General features: G+C 32.7%; 1 pseudogene; it reads right to left on the bottom strand.

The window, feature by feature from the left end:
• Positions 1 to 1,134: 1,134 nt before the first annotated feature.
• LOC138916396 (olfactory receptor 4P4-like) lies at positions 1,135 to 15,272 on the bottom strand (annotated as a pseudogene).
• Positions 15,273 to 16,225: the final 953 nt, after the last annotated feature.

Consider the following 16,225-nt stretch of genomic DNA (forward strand, 5'->3'; position numbering starts at 1 on the left):
AGAATTTGACTTATTCATTTAGTGAAGCTTCTTTGCTAAGATTAATGGATTCCAAGCAAGTTCCTGTTCAGAATTCAGCTTTTTAAAAAAAATATAGTAACAAACCTGAAAAAGTAGTGACAGGAATCTACAACATATTGCAATAGCTATTCCAGGGAAATGACTTTTTCCTTTAACCTGTCAAAAATAAATTCAGAGATGACAGAGAGAAAAGCAGATCAAAAAGATAAATCCTAACACCAAATGGTGTCACATGTATATGCCACCAAGACCTTAGGGATGTTAATCCTGGAGAACACCACTGAAGTCTTGCCCCGGAGGCCACAAATAGAGCAATTAGATGAGGTAATGCCCCATGTGATATTTTGTTCATATATAATTTCTTCTAAAGATCGGGGAATGATTTCATCGTGAAATTTAATCCATTGATCTTTTAAAAATGTTGAAGCAGACACTATATTTTTGTCTTTAAATACCTGTAAAATATAGAAATGTACCCAAAAAATCAGTTATTGGGCAACAATCCAGGGATAACTAATCTCAATCTTTGTTGTAGTTCTGGTTTTCCCTTTCTATATAGATATACATTTATCAGTGTGTATCTGGATATAAAATTACTCAATAAGCATTATATTATAGGTACATTGATTATTATCTTTTCTTTTATTTTATATAGTACTTTGAGCTTCATTTTCTATGAAAACCGTTGATTTTCTTAAAATAATACAGTCTGCATTACTCTTCCAAATTTGTGCACGTTATTCAATTCTTACATTAATTATTGAAATTGTGAAAAGCTCATACTCTACTTTTCAATTTATAATCTAGGTATGTATATAAGATTATATAAATTATATAAATAAAACTAAATGTTTATTATTTAGGTATATAAGATTATATAAACTATATAAATAAAATTATATGTTTATTATTTAAGAAGCTGCCATATCTTAACAAATAAACATCTCAATCTCAGTGACTTGACTTAAAAGAACAGGTCAGCCAACTTTTTCTGTAAAGAGTCACATAGTAAGTACTTTAGATTTTGTGAGTTATATAGTTTTAATCCCAACTGTTCAATTCTGCATGTTGTAGCATGGATGCAGCCATAAGCAATACTTAAATCAATAGGTCTTGCTTTTCTCAAATAAAATTTTATTTATAAAAGGGCAGTGAACAAGGTTTGGTTTGTGGGACATAATTTGTCGACTCATGCAATAAAAACTTATTTCTTGATTGTGCAAGGTCCAAAGTTATTTCGAGATCAGTAGGCAGATGTCCTCTGAGTAGCGATACAGGGCCTAGCCTCCTTCCAAATTGTGACTTATAATAGTCTCATTATTATAATGAAATTACAATATAGTAGGAGAAACAACAATTTACTTTAAAGGATACCGCACTTTTCTGCATTGTCACTATGCATAAAGCTTTTTTCTTTGTTTAGTTTTTACTTTACGATTTGTTGAGCTGAGCACATTAGGGGTACTCTCCACAAGTGGGGATAACTGAATAATGTCCACGATTTTTTCTGATTGGTAAAATCATAAAAAGATTTTGAATTTTGGGCTGAACTATAATGTTAACATAGGATTGCAGGGACAGGAAAGAAAAACAAAAGAATCTTTAAGCAGAGAAGATAGTCTGAGCCAAGGTAGGAATTTGGATCTTCATGTTCCTATCAATTAGAATTAGAGTTTATGCAGGTAGCAGTAAGAGAGAAGATTTGAGGATCAGAGCAGCCAAATTGTGTACAAAATGCAATTGGGATCTGTGTAGGTTGTTGAACCTGGTAATAAGGTTCAATGCCAATAGGAAAAAGATGGAATAATGAAGAGGTTGTGGTTGTAAAAAGGTATAGGCGTTGTGAACGAAGTTGATTCAGTTCTAATATTATAATCATGACATTCAATTTGGATGCATTAATACATTATGTAGACGGAGGTAGCTCCCATTTTCATTTTAGTTTGGAAGGGAGCATTATGTTCTTGACAGCTTGTCATTGCCGGTAAGCTAATAGTTCCCAATAACTATTAATAATTTTATAGGTACCCTGTGATGTCAAGTGATTAACAGTGAGATGTATATATTGGAATTAGAGCATTTAATAAACCAACCAAGGGTCTGAAGATGTCTGGAACATAGAAGAAAAACAAAAAGAGATCCTGACTAATGTCTTCAAATATTTCAAAACTAAAATGTGAATGAAAGGCTGTCCTTGTTTCCCGTGTCTTCAAGAGAATTAATTCCATTAATTCAAAAACCACAAGAACACCAATTTCAGAACCAAAAAAGGATTTTCTTTCCGTAATGTCCAAAAACAGAATAGTATAAAAAACTGTCAGTCTCCCTGGGTTGCTGAATTGACAAATAGCATATAAGAAGGGACTATAAAGATATGCACATTAATGTGAGTAAAAGGAAGGGGGTGGCTCTTTGGGAAGAATGTCAAAAAAACAATAAAACCCCACAATGTGTCTCTACTTTTGGCATGTTCTGTGACTAATCCTTATATTGGTACGGAGCTCTCACTAAGATCACTTCATATTTGGTGTTCTCAAAATACTCTGTTGTTTTCAAATCATTTTTTATGCTTCTCAAATGCTGGAACTTACACATATCTAACAAGTTGGTATAATTGCCCATGCAATAGAAGTATCTAATAGTAATTAAATAGCACACTCTAACTTTCCTAACGAATAAGGATTTGCTTCAATACAAGATTTATTAATTCTTGCCTATAAGTGAGGAGACAAGTCTTGTAAGCAGATAAGTAATGCATACTATAAGAAAGAAGAAATTCAATTCAGAATAGCCACAAAAATCTAGTATGATATATAGATAGTTATATATAGAGATAGAGATATTTGATATAAGTATAGAGAGATATATAGAGAGACATAGATATAGTTATAGACAAAGATATAGATACCTTTGAGAATGGAAAGTGTAAAGTGTATGCCCATGGCTAGCACTCTGTGTCTACGGTAAGTTTCAATTAATGTGATTACAGGCAATTTTATCCATCTTTCTGATCTAAGCCGGGTCTCCAGTCCGGCATATATTTCAGAAAAGATCAAAGAGTTAGGGTGAACTCGATAATGGATGTCTTAAATCTCAGTCCAGCATTATTTTATTTTTTATTACAAAAGAAGCATTTAAAAAAAAAAAGAGTTTATCCCAGTTTGACATAATGAGAAATATTTGTCTTAATTCCCCCAACATTGTCAATTCAATTTTCATCTATTTGTGGTCTCATTCTCAACCAAATTACATAGTAATGGGTAGAATTTTTTCATAAGGTCCAATAGTACAAAATCCCTCTGCAAATAGTAGGAGAGGGTATGAATTTGTCTGTCCATTACAACTGATACAAACAGAAATATCCACTAGATGGCAGGATGATATCATAATTTAAATCAAGACACTAAAATCTCAGTATATTAGTTGCTTTAAGAGAAAAACAGAGAAAGAAATAAAAAACAAGAAGTTCATAGCCTGAATATACCTTGAAGATCGTTGATTGCACACTCTCTTCCATTAAGGGATAAGGAAATACATGTTCAAAGATGGTAAATTACCTGACCACATTCCAGAATCAACTCACCCGTTATTTTTATCTTGCTTTCCAATTTATTAATTTTGAAGTAGGATTACTGTGTTGGCTCTTGGTCACTTACACAATCACATAGTTTTGGGAATAAAGAGCATTAACAGTTCAATTCATTTATAATAAGTAAATACACAAATAAAAAGGGGATTAATAATATATACAGACATTGGTATGAATATAAAAATCCTTACGAAAATGCAAATCTTCCTATAAGGAATGGGCAAATAAAACAAATTAAATGATGAAAAATCTTTTATTTATTTATATACACACACGAGTATCATATCTCCATACACGTATGTATGCACGTATATGATGTAAAATATCATATATATGACATAAAATATTACAGAACTAAAATACAGCACATTGATTATATTAATAGATTTAATAACAAAGTTGAATCCATCATTGTGATTTGCACATGAAATACTCCTAATAAAAGTGATTCAGTAAAGGTAAAATTAAAGAATAAGTTAGTGATTTCTAAATTAATTTTACTGTTGTCACAGAAAATATTCTGAATGATTTGAAATTTGTTGTTGCTTGACTTATAATCCAGCACATGACCAACTGCGGTAAATTTTCCATGTGCACTGAAACACATGTGTATATTGTTTTTCTTGGGAATCATAATCTATAAAAGTTAACTACGTCAAACGTGTATGTCACTTAGAACTTCTATATCCTTAGACATTTCATTGCTTGTTTAGTCATCAACTGAAAAAGTATGTAAGGTTTCCAACCATGATAAAGGATGCATCTATTTCTTATTATAGCTCTGCATTTCTTCTCTACCAATTTGGAAGATCTGTCTTGAGCACCCGGACACATGAATTTTAATATCTTCTAAGTAGGTAGACCTCTAAATTATGATAAAATAATCCTCTTTATCTTTAGTAATTTTATTTCACTTAAAACCTACTAAGTCTTATATTATTATAACTGCATGAGCTTTCTTTAGAGGCACTTTGCTTTGTGTATATTTTTACAGTATCTTAAGTAGATGAACACATGCATGACTTACTACCCAGAAATTTACTCAGGTCTAAAACCCACAGAAATATTTATTTATGTTGACCAAATAATATAGCGAGATTCTTTGTAATACTACTATTCATAATACCTGAAAGTAAAAAACAAATACAAAAAAACTTAGAAAGTCATCAACATCTTTACGTATAAAATTTGGGCTATATTCATACAATGAATGCTATACAGCAAAGAGAATAAAGAAATTTGTAAACATGATGAATAGGGGCTGGCCTGGTGGTGCAGTGGTTAAGTTCGCACGTTCCGCTTCGGCGGCCCAGGGTTTGCCGGTTTGGATCCCAGGTGCAGACATGGCACCACTTGGCACGCCATGTGGTAGGCGTCCTGCATGTAAAAAAGTAGAGGAAGATGAGCACGGATGTTAGCTCACGGCCAGGCTTCCTCAGCAAAAAGAGGAGGACTGGCAGTACTTAGCTCAGGGCTATCTTCCTTAAAAAAAGAAAAAAAAGAAATATGATGAATAAATGTTATAAGTATAATGCTGATCAAAAGAAGTGGATACAAAAAAAGTGTATTCTGTATAGTTTTGTTTATATAAAATTATAAACAGGTAAAATATTGGGGTTACAAATTTAAATAGTAGTTTCGTTTGAGAGAGAGAAGGAGGATAAATAAAGGGACCAAAAGTGCTTCTGAGCTCTGTTAATGCCCCGCTTGCTGATCTCTAGCTGGTCACAGAGCTGTGCTTGTTTGTAAAAAACTTGTAGTGATATTTATGCACTTTTCTGTATGCATACTAAAACTAAAAATATGTATATTAAAAATTCAATAAAGATATTAGACAAGGGCAAATAAAAACAAATAAGACATCAAAATCATGATACGTGACAAAGGAGAATGCAGACCATAAAACTTTAAATGTATTTAAAACAACCACTATATTACAAAATCTAGATTCCACAGTGAAGTTGTATATACAAAGACAAAGCAACAATTTTCATAAACCAGTAACTATAGGAGATTAGAGGAGGAATAAACAACTCTCAATTGAAGACAAAAGAAAAACAACATTCAGTAACAAAGGCTATAATCCCAAACAACACAATCACATATATATCACAGGACTCCGGTAATGGCAAATACGATTTCTTTCGATTGCAATTGAGCTGTCATAAAAATTGACGATACTTTAACTCATGAGTAAAACCACAATAAATCCAACAAAAATGATGAAAATGTAAAGCGTATTCCTTGAACACTAGTAAATGCAAGTATAAATTTTAAAAAGTTTATCAAACAATGACATTCCACATGAAAATCTAAAAGCATGCCATTAGAAAATACCAGAGAGTAATATAGTCCACAACTGCAAAATTAGTATATGAGATATATTTAAGGCAATTATTAGAAGAAATTTTATGGTCTTGCATATTGATATCATAAAATGAGAGCAAATAAAACATTCCACTCCAAAGGCCGAGAAAAATGCCTAAGATAATAACAACATCTAAAATTTAATGTTCCTACCCATCCTCCCAAAAGCCATTCAGATGAGGGAAAAGCAAATAAATAATCCACACTTTTTGCATCACTGTGAAAAAGACAGCCCTGTAAAATAGAAGTTGCCTATAAGTAGAGAAATATTTATCAGAAGTGAAGAGAAGTACCGCTGAACCTCAAAGTATCATAATTCTATGTGTGTATAGGGAAGAAGTCTGAAGAAGCAGGAATATAGCAATCTTAAACTAGAAATCTTACAAGCCTCACAAAACCCTCAACTTAGTTCACAAAGTTAACAAAAAGTCTGTAACCATACTATCCTCCTATATGGGGCTTGGGGGACATAAAATCAGAGTCAAAGCATTGTAACCAATGAAAATATCCCCCAAATAATATAACACAAAAATAAGCAGAAGGAAACTACACCATAACATTTTAAATTGAACTAAATACCCTTAAATAATAATTTCACAATATTAAAAATATGCCTTGAATAAAAATTTCAAAAAAAAAAACATAAATAGAAGAAAACGAGCTATAACAAAAAAGAGTTGATGAGATGCAATAAAAAATTGAAGAAAAAATAGACGAAATAATAAGGAAATCAAATTTGGTTATTTAGATAGTGCAATACAATTGGTAAATGCCTAGCTTAATGTATCAAGAGATAAAAAAAAAAACAAAGAGAGCACTATCAATGCCAATTTTTAACAAGGACACCCTACAGATATTAAAAAATATAATGAACAAATATTATAAATAATTTTGTCTTTATTTTTAAGTCATATACCTCACATTTATCCTTCTGTCTTTATATTTGCCAGGACTTTGTTTATTGAGCTAGACCAATGTAACACACATATGAAATAAAACAAGAAATTTTGTGATGCTGTCTCACATATTTATTCTTTAATATACTATGTTTAGAAGCTTACTGAATTCAATTGATAAAATTTCGTTTAAGATTTTTACATTTCTGTTCATAAGAGAAACTTGACAACTTTTTGGTTTTTATGATCTTATTTACAATTTGATGCTTAGAATGAGATACGCAGATTTCATTCTTTTTCTATTTTTTGGAAAACTAAACACATGTATGGAATTAATTTTAAGCATTGTCAGACCTTAGCACTTAACAAAATCCAACTCTCCATTTCTCTTGTAGGGTAAAGTATAGAGAGAAGCTAATTGTCATTTTTATTCATGAAAATGGAATAAATAAATGTCTCATATCAAGTTTTTTATTTCTTCTTGTGCATAGCCTGACATATTAAAATAGCACAGCCTGTATCCCAAGCTCTCATCCCCCCAACAGAAACATTGAAATAAAGTGCAGATACTATCAGAATCAACTTTGTCAGAAAATTGGAAAACAGTTAAAGGTTTAAAGCAACAAAAGTAATGCTAAAACAAGAAAGACGTAATTGAAAAATGGTAGGAAAGTTTTGTGGCATTTATACTTGCCCTTGGTTGCTCCTTCCCTGGTGTGGTTGCAGTCTTGAAATGGTAGAGTGAAATGGCATTCCCATTGTGAGATTCTGAACTCTACTTCTGGAGGGAACAGACACCCTCAATCATATTTGCAAATTATTGTGCATGTCTATTCTAATTTGTCTGGAGGCTACATGAAAGACTGAGGCAAAGTGCATATCTTTGTTTCATCCAGAACAGAAACCTTGGGTGGGAAGAACAATGTGCATTGCTTGAAAAACGCTACAAGATGAATAATGACGCACTGATGCCTAAGGTGTAGAACAAACAGCAGGGTAGAGTTTATTTGGGAAATTAGGACATTCAAAAGCATCACTGTATGTGAGAGAAGTGGGAAGATACAGTCATGTTCAGGGTAAGATGCATACTCAGAAAGAACTTGTGAAGATCCTAGGCTTTCATCTTGGGGAGATCCCTAAGTTCAGTACAAGCCTGGCTGAATGTTGAAAGAGTGTCTCAGCACTTAGCCAATCTGCAATGACTGGAAGACAACTATATGATGTCTACCAGAGACTCACTTTAGATATCAAATAGGTCAAAAGTGAAACGATGGAAAAAGTTATACTGTGCACATGGTAAGGAAAAGAGATCACGCATGGCTGTACCAACATCAGAGAAAACAGACTTTAAGTCAAAAACTACTACAAGAGACAAAGAAGGACATTATACATTGATAAAAGGGTCAGTTGGTCAAAAGGCTATAATAATTATATATACCAAACAACAAAACCCTGTTAAAAAATTCAACCGCAAATTTTAAAGATTGTACTGGCTTTATTCAATGATTTATGAATAGGGCAACACCCAATCTAGCAGACAGAAAGCAGCTCCAAGGAGCTAAAGAAAAATCTGCAGACTTTTATCAGCAGAGGGAAGCAAGAAAAAGGAAGTTGTACTAGGCATAAAAGCAGATTGGTTGTTCCAAGGTTACTATCATTTAGGGGATAGCAGTGGTCTATCATGCAGATTACCAAACTAGTGCTGACTAGACAATTCCTGATTGACTGGTTTAAGATTCCATTTCTGGGAGAGCCAAAACTCTAATTCAGTTAAGTCTTGGTTTAGTGATATGGGATTTAGCAAAAGTGACTCCATTTTGGGACTGTTGCCTTGTTTTGCACAGCCACAAACTATATGAAGGAAAATTGACAGAACTGAAGAGAGACATATATAGTTCTATAAAAATATCTGGAGAATTCAATATCCCACCTTCACTAATGGATAGAACATCTAGACAGAAGATTAATAATGAAACAGAGGTCTTAAACAACACTTAAAATAACTAGACCTAACAGACATATATAAAACATCCCACCCAACAAAAGCAAAATACTCATTCTTACCCAGTGCACAAGGGACGTTATATAGGAAAGACCATAGGTTAAGCCACAAAACAAATTACAATAAACTTAAAAAGATTGAAACAATACAAAGTATCTTATACAACTGCAGTTGAATAAAGCTAGAAATCAATTACAGAAGGAAAACTAGAAAATTCACAAACAGGTGGAAATTAAACAGTACATTCTTAAACAATCAAAGGGCCAAAAAGAGAAATCAGAAAATTCCAGAGAGAAATGAAAACAACACAATACACCAAAACTTATGGGATGCAGTAAAGGCAATGCTCAGAGGGAAATGTATAGCTGTAAAAGTTTACATTAAACAATAAGAAAGATCTTAAGATAATAATCTATGTTTACGTCTTGAGGAACTAAAAAAAATAAAGCAAACTAAACTCAAATCTACCAGAAGGAAAAAAATAAAGCTTAGAGAGGAGAAAAATTAAAGAACAGAAAAACAACAGAGAATAAAACCAAAAGTTAGTTTTCGTAAAGATCAACAAAATTGACAAACCTTAGGTAGTCTGACAAAGTGTAGACACAAATAACTAAAACCAGAAATGAAAGAAGGTACACTACCAACACACTACAGCAATAAAAAGGATTATAAGAGAGTACAATTAACAACAGTACAACAACAAATTGTATAACTTAGATGAAATGGGCAAATTCCTATAAACACACCAATTGCCTCAACTGACTCAAGAAGGCATAGAAAATCTGAATAGACACTTACAACAAGTAAAGAGATTGAATCATTCAACAAAACGTCTCAATAAAGAAAGTCCAGAAGCAAATACTTTCTCTTGTGAATTCTATCAAACTTTTCTCAAACTCTTCAGAAAAATGGAAGAGAAGGGACACTTTCTATCTCATCCTAATAGGCCAGCATTACTCTGATACCAAAGTCAGAAAAACAAATCACCAGAAAAGAAAATTAGAGACCAATATTCCTTATGTATTCAGTGCAAAAATCTTCAACAAAATGCTAACAACCAAATTCAACAGGATATTAAAATGATTATACACCAATTGCGATATATCCTAGGAATTCAAGGGTGGTTCAACATATAACAAAATTAACCAATGTATGTATCACATTAATAGAACTAAAGAAAAGCCCCATCATCATCTAAATTGTCACAGAAAAGGACTTTGACAAAATCCAGCACCATTTCATGATTTAAAAAATAACGCAGAAAACTAGATACAGAAGGGAAGTTATGCAATAAGATAAAGGTCATTTATAAAAAGCCCAGTGCTAACATCGTGCTCAGTGGTGAATGACTGAAAGCTTTCTACTTAAAATCAGGAAGAGGGCAAGGATGCCCATATTCACAACTGCCATTCAACATTGTGCTGGAGGTTCTCACTAGAATAATTACACAAGAAGAAAAAAGAAGAAAAAAAGAGCATCCGAATTAAAAAGCAAGATGTAAAACTTCTTTTCTCACTGATGACATGCTCCTCTACATAGAGAATCCCAAAATATCCACAAGAAAGTTTATCGAACTAATAACCACATTCAGCAAAGTTGGAAAACACAAGATCAACATGCAAAAATCTGTTGTGGGGCGGGCCTGGTGGTATAGTGCTGGAGCTCAGTGTGCTCCACTTTGGGGGCCCAGGATCATGGATTTGGATCCTGGGCATGGACTCATACCACTTGTCAAGCCGTGCTGTGGCAGCGACCCACATACAAAAAATCAAGAAAGATTGGCACAGAGGTTAGATCAGGGCCACTCTTCCTCAAGCAAATAGAGGAAGATTGGCAACACATGTTACTCGGAGCCAATCTTCCTCACCAAAAAAGAAAAAACATATGTATCATAAATATATATATAAAATATATATAGAAAAGAAAGAAAAAAATCAATTATGTTTTTTTCACCAGCAGCAAACAATCCAAAAAGGTAAGAAAGCCATTACATTTACAGTTGCAACTAAAAAAGTAAAATTACAGGGATAAATTTCACGAAGGAGGTGAAGGACTTATACACTGAAAACTATAAAACATTGCTGAAAAAATAAGAAATACTTAAATAAATGGAATGATACCCACTGTTCAAGAACTGGAAGGCTTAATATTGTTACAATGGCAATACCAGCCACTGATCTACAGTTAGAAAGCAATCTCTATCAAAATTCCAACTTTTTTTTTCTGTATATAGGAAAATTTACCATCAATTGCATGTGAAATTGCAAGGGGTCCCAAATAACTAAAGCAAACTTGAAAAAAATCAAAGTTTGAGGACTCACACTCCTTAAGTTCAAAGCTACAGTAATCAAAACAGTGTGCTATGACATAAGGTTAGATATATGGACCAGTACAGCAGAAAGTTGAGGCTGGAAATAATTCTAAACATCTATGACCTATTCATCTTTAACAAGGGTAGAGGGTGAATTCAGTAAGGAAATACTATTCTCTTTGACAAATGTTGCTGGGACAATTGTATTTCCACATACAAAAGAATGAAGTTGTATCCTTTTATCACACTGCATAAATAATGAACACAAAATGGATCCATGGCCTAAATACTAAAGCCAAAACAGTAAAACTCTGAGAAGAAAACACAGGATTAAGTCTTCATGATCTTGGATTTGGCAATGGATTCTTAAATAAAATAAAGGCATGAATAGTAAAAGAAAAAAATAGGTAAAGTGAACTCCACGAAAATTAAAAGCCTTTGTGTGTCAAAGGACATTACAAGAAAGTGAAAAGACAATCTACGGAATTGTTGAAAACATTTATGAATCATGATCTGATAGGTGATTAATATTCAGACTATATAAAGAACTGTTATAGCTCAACCAAAAAGAGAAAAACAACTCAATTAAAAAATTTTTAAAAGATTTGAATAGACATTTCTCCAAAGAAGATATACAAATAGTCAGCAAGCACATTAAGTGAATCTCACCCTCATTATTCATTAGGGAAATGCAGTTCATACCACAATGAGAAACCACTTCATGCTCATTAGGATGGCAATAATAACAATAATGATAATAATAATAATAATGGGAAATAAATATTGGCCAGAATGTCTAAAATTTGGAATCCTTCTATAGCGCTGGAGGCAATGCAAACTGGTACAGCCACTGCAGAATAGGGTTTGGTGGTTTCTCAGAAAGCTATACATGAAAAAGATGTTCAAATTCAATATAGAAGAGTGTTTATGAATGCTGGTTAGCCAAAGCAGTTAAATATTCCACTCATTTACCTATTATCCTCAGCTCAAAAGTCAACCTTAAATGCTCTCCTCTGAGATACTGGGAGTAAAATCTGACTATAATTCTCCTCTACCGTATGGTTTCCTATTATTTATTGTCAGTTGAGACTGGAAATCGAGAGGAGGGGAGGAAATACTTCAGTACACATTCAAAATAAAATGTCAAATTAAGGAGGCCTTGAGACAGGTGTGAAGAGAATAGAGGAAAAATGAATGAACGTGAAAAAATAAGCTAAAATTGCCCAACCAGGAGAAGTCTGAGAAAATTCTAAAGGTTCTGAGCTCTGACCTGTGGCTGGCTTTTGCAATCACTGTATACTCTTTGTATATTATTCCATATTAATTCTAGGGCTCAGGTTTAGCCCTAAGGTGAAATTCTGAGATGATTTTTGTACAACTTACTTCTCTTTCAAAAACAATTGTTCCAAAAACAATACTACATTTTCCTGAAGGCATTCTTCATCTCCAGGTTTCTCAACCTGTAGATCAGAGGGTTGAACTTGGGAACAATGAAAGTGTAGAAAAGAGCAAATACTTTGTCTTCAGTGAAAGTTGTGACTGGTCTAATGTAAATGAAGAGAACAGGCACCAAGAACAGGACCACAACCATGATGTGGGAACTGCAAGTGGAAAGAGCTTTGGTGCGGCTCTCTGCAGGGTAAGCACAGATGGTGTATAATACCAAAAAGTAAGACACCATCAAAATCACAAAAGTTATCAAAGCAATCAGAACTGAATTAACAATTACCAAGAGGCCAATTTTGCAGGTATTAATGCAAGCCAATTTCAGCAAAGGATACACATCACAGAAGTGGTGATCTATTTCATTGGGCCCAAGGAACAGTAAGATGATGGTGAGAAGAAACTGAGTGGCAGAGCATATAAATCCCCGCGTACAGCAAGCTATGACGATCATATTACATCTCTGTCTGCTTATGATTATCCTGTAGTGCAGGGCTTGCAGATCGCCATGTAGTGGTCATAGGCCATCCCTGTGAGGATAAAGATCTCAATGCCTCCAAGGAAGTGAAGGATAAAGAGCTGTATCATGCAGTTATTACAGGGAATGATTGTCCTTTCTGCCAATAAATCAGTCATTAGTTTGGGGCTCACTGTGATGTATAGCAAAGGTTGGAGAGTGAGAGTTAATTAAGGAAGAAATACAAGGGTTGGTCAGTTAGCTGACTGCATGTGATATAAATCATTGTGAGTAAATTCCCATCCAACAGCAATGTAGCAAAATAAAATAATATAAAGCTGAGGACCTCAATGTTCTTCTGTCGAGGTAGTCCCAAGAGAATAAACACAATGACACTATTCCTATTTTCCATGGTCCAGTGGGGTAAAAATGCCTAACAGTCCCCCGAAAAGACATAATGCATAAGTCAATATCCAAAATGTTCATGGGGAAAATTGATGATAACTAACATCATCAATCTGTGTTTAATGGACATGATCCCAGTGTTTCAGAAAATAAAAATCTGATATTTAATAATTTTTTCAGATTAGTTTCATGCTGATTTCCATAAATCAGTCCTTCAGGACATTATGTTCAATGTTGACATTAATAAAAATGAATGCATTCAATCAATCAATTAAAAAAAGTCTAAAAACTATTAATAGTTGCTAAATATTTTTCAATTCTAAAGGACCATACAACTAAGTCCTTGGAAAGGATATTACTCTGGATCCTTACAAATTGAAATTTGTTAAAGATGCAGTTGTGAGTCATAAAAGTTTCTGTTTAATGATATAGAAGCAAATGTAAAGCTTAACAGTGGTCACTAGTGGAATATATGTTACCTCAAAATAATTCTAGAATGAAATAGAAAATAAAATTAAAGATTTATATAATGATATGTATATATTTAAAAAGTGAAAGCTAAAAACTCTCTGTAAGAGGCCCTTGCAGTTGGTTTGAACAATTTTTGATAGCTTGTTTATCTTTTTCTTAGTGATTTGTGACAGTAAAATCCTGACATTTTATAACAGAGGTGTGTTGATTTCTATAGGCACATCAATAAACATCATGTACTTAAATGAACCACAGAATAAAGCATTAGTTAAAACTAAAAAAGTGGAACAGAAGGCAGTCTTATCTTCACAGTTTTGCTCTTGACTCAGTATGTTATGGTTTGCAAATCAATTTATTCTCAGTGATTTGAATTACAGGATGTATTTCTGTTCTATATTTGCCTAATTTATGTCTTTTGTCCAAATCCATAAAGAATCTTGACACTGCATAATTCTGAAAAATTTTATAGGAAGCTTGTGGAAAAAGGTTTATATGAAGACAAACATTTGGGACGCAGTGCTATTACTAATTATACCAATGTGTGAATTTGAGTACCCACCTCTTGATTTCTTTAAATTTAAGTTATCTCATTTGAAAAATGAAGAAATCTTCTTGGACTTGGTCACAAAATAGTTGTGAAACTCAAATCAATAAGTCGTCTTTGCTTTATTAACCATAGAGGTATTAATTGCTGATTTTATTTTCTTAATGTTAGTGTTGCCAAATCAGTAACCTAAATTTGTCAATAATAAAGTCTAGTAAATATGACTCCCATGTAGAAAATGAAATTTTAGTCATAAAATTATTTTGAGCAGGAAAATAACTGAGATCTACTAGCCAAATCCCCTAGTTCTAAATAGAAACAGTTTTAATTAAAAGGGTCTAGAAAATGTATGAAATGAATAAGAGTAGTTTGAATCTCTTCATCATTTAGCAATTATATTAAAAGAGGATTTGATATATGAAAATATAGGCAATTCAGTTGAGGTTGATCTTAGCTTCTGCTAATTTAGGTTGAGTTTCAATGATAATGAAAAAAGATATATAGAGCTGATAACCACATGGTCCAGTTGTCTTTACTGCAAATTTTGACCTTAAAATGCATCATTTACACTTCAAATTTTCTTTGAAATTTTTGATGTGTCTTCTGCCCTAATCTTGTAGCTACATTTTCTCATCAAGTAATTTTTAAATTCTGTCTTCATCACTCTCTTTTACAGACTAAGTTCATTGTGTCACTTTCCAAATAAAAAATTCCTTTGCAATGGAGCTTTCAAACAAAGAGATTTATTTTTATAGTACAATTTTAAGATTTAGAATTAGCTTGTAGGGAAACCATGGAAAAGTAAACATTTTATGCCTCCAATTATATAATGAAAATATTTCCTTACCTATAAATAAATAAAAATTATTTTAAAAATAATATTTAAAATACTGATTTGGTCAACTCAAAGTAATCACTTGTTTATTTGAATGGACATAAATAAAACCATTATTTTAATCATGTGCATTAAGATAAGAAATCATTTAAGTTGTTTTTCCTCTCCCCAAACTAGACGTGAAAGTTTTGGGTTATACATAAGCCTCTGAGGAAATTAAGGTTGTTAGAAAAGTCAGGCAAAGCCAATCATTCTATCTTCTTTTGACAGAAAATTAATTTTCCTGCTTATTAAATGTGGTCTGGTTTTTTAATCAATTTAACTAAATATTTATTTGAATCTCCAATTTTTTCCATACTCAAGGCCACAAATAATGCTTAATTTTCCTTCTCAGTAATCTTCTCTTTTTATTTCAACTTTCCCATACATTTGTAGTTTACCACATATAAACTACCACCTATATTTCTAGCTTTTCAATTTTAGAGTAGTAGAAGATCTCTAGTTTCTATTCTTGAATCAGCCATCAATTTTAAGTGTAAATTCCTAACTTCACTTCCTTTCACACTTTTCTTCATCTAAAATGTAGAAAAATAATTGCTTCCCTAAATAAGGCAGAGAGTTTGAGTTTCAAATTTAAAAATAAATGAAGAACTTTGAAAAAAGTAAAGGGCTATGCAAATGAACACAGTTTAAGTTCAGTTTGATGCACATACAGGAGTAATAATACCTTAGAGAGGCAAAAATTAGTTGAGGCTTCTATAAGTGTATGTAGAACACTTAACTAGTGTTTAGCAAACCAGAACTTGAAACCAGAATTTTCTAAGTCTACAGCCTGAGTTCACAGATAAAAGATGCCGCATCAAAGCAACAGAACAAATGTAGTG

The sequence above is a fragment of the Equus caballus genome, chromosome 12, assembly GCF_041296265.1.
Source record: "Equus caballus isolate H_3958 breed thoroughbred chromosome 12, TB-T2T, whole genome shotgun sequence".
NCBI classification, from domain to species: Eukaryota; Metazoa; Chordata; class Mammalia; order Perissodactyla; family Equidae; genus Equus; species Equus caballus.